Below are 2,293 nucleotides of genomic sequence, written 5' to 3'. Positions count from 1 at the left end.
ATGAATAGAATAACTAGAAGACTTCAAATCACCAAATGGTCAAAATATTTGGAGTTTACGGCCGTAAAATCAAGAGTTTACGACCGTAAACTCAAGGGGTGTTGATCCTTTGGGAGTAAACTCATTTTAAGAGTTACCCTTGAACCCCAAACACACTAGCCTTTCCCTACAGCACTTAGATGCAACCCTTGAGACTTATAACACTTGTATAAAGTATTTAACATGTCCTAGAGTGTCTTAACTTTGTTTATTAGTTGCTTAAAGACTAATTGTGTATATACACATATACTTATATGTTATTAGGATCTTTGTGCGTATCTAAGTCTTCACTTGACACCAAACACTTATCTAACACTTCTTTCCGATCCACTTACCACAGGTGAGTTCATACCCCCTTAACTAATGTTTTAAAGGTTTTTAAATGTTTCATGGGGGGGGGGATACAAGTAGAATCATGCAAATTATTGTATCAATCACATGTGATTAATAAGTAGAATTATGCTAGTTATTATATCAATCACATGTGATTAATATGCAGCATTCAAATGATTCACTTCACTTTAACCATTCTTACCAAACAGGCTCCTCAAATGATTTTCTTAAATGTTTTATATGTTTAAAAATCCTTATTAAACGGTTCATTACACACTGTGTGATCCTATTACAAACCATTTTACTCCGATCTGTTTTACTCCAAGCTGTTATCAAAACGTTTACTTCAAACTGCTTTTACTTCAAACTGTCTTACTTCAAAATGTTTTTACTTCAAACTGTTTTATTGATTGACATCAAGTAAATCTTTTCTTAAGACAATAATTATGTTCAAAGGTTTTAAAAAACTTACTTTATGCTTTTATATTATAAATTGCGTGCCTATATATATGTATATTTATATGAGTAATGTTTAAAAGACTTAGGAAGGCTATGCACCCTATTTCCTTTTCGCGCTTGAGATGTGGTCTGGTGGGATATCCGGTACCCGTTCGAAGATCGTTTAAATATTAGTTATATATCATGTGTACATATATAGTCATAAAGGTTCTTCCAGTTTATTCAGTACCCTTGAGTAGCAAGGGTATACTTCCATGTTCATATGTACAAGTTACATTACTAGTAAGCTACCATTTGACTAGTTTAGGAAAATACTAGAACTATTATTAGAACACGATATCATACAATGAGTCAGTTCAATCATGAGTCAATACTTGCTAGATAGAGAGAGAACACATGTTACAACTAGTACATTTACATGATTACATTTACATGAGTACATTTACATGACTACATTTACATAAGTACATTTACATGATTACATTTACATGATTACATTTACATGAGTACATTTACATGATTACATTTACATGATTACATTTACATGAGTACATTTACATGATTGCATTTACATGGGTACATTTACATAAGTACATTTACATGATTACATTTACATGATTACGTTTACATAGATAATATATGACGAGTTATCAATAAATTTTATATGTATAGATTATGTTATATAATCCTCATTCTTATCTTTACCTTGTGATACAATCACATAATCGATGAGATAGATTGGATTTAATATCGTAGTACCAAAGGATACGTTGCGGGATTGACCATTCCTAGAATCTCTGTTAGCTACAGAGGTAAAAGCACATCCACGGATGTCAACGGTTGATACCATTACAGGTATACTTTAAGGGATTAACTATTCCTACACCCAGCTGTTAGCAACAGAGGTAAATGTACATCTAGGGATGTCTTAAGTTAACACTGTTAGTTACCCTAGTACCAAAGGGTAATACTTAGGTTAGTTGTATTATTACCTTTATTTTGTGACACATTCACATAACCAATGAGGTGAATTATATTTGAGTATCGTAGTGCCAAATGATACAATTTATTATAATAATAATAATAGTAACACAGTCGGGTCTTGGTAGAAGGCTACTTTCAAAGCAGTTAGGCCTTAGTAGAAGACTCCATTTTATAATAGTAGGAATCATAGGGATTTCTAGAGCTTTTCAAACATTTATAGTTGTTCTACAAACATTTTCATACTCATACGAGCTTTCTTTCAAAACAATGTCAAGTCTTAAATTACAAGTTTTACAAATTAAGACACGTTAGTACTTATGATCTCACCAGCTTTAAAGCTGATACTCTCTTTCAAAATTACTTGTATCCTGAGGTCATCATAGAGAGGTACCGATGCAAGGAGAAAGGAAGATGGAGCTTGTTCAAGACTCATCTTTCATTTTGATTTATGCTTTTGTGTTTATCAAAATTTGACAGG

The sequence above is a fragment of the Lactuca saligna genome, chromosome 1 (assembly GCF_052625555.1).
Source record: "Lactuca saligna cultivar CGN05327 chromosome 1, ASM5262555v1, whole genome shotgun sequence".
Lineage (NCBI taxonomy): Eukaryota > Viridiplantae > Streptophyta > Magnoliopsida > Asterales > Asteraceae > Lactuca > Lactuca saligna.
This window is presented reverse-complemented; position numbering follows the sequence as displayed.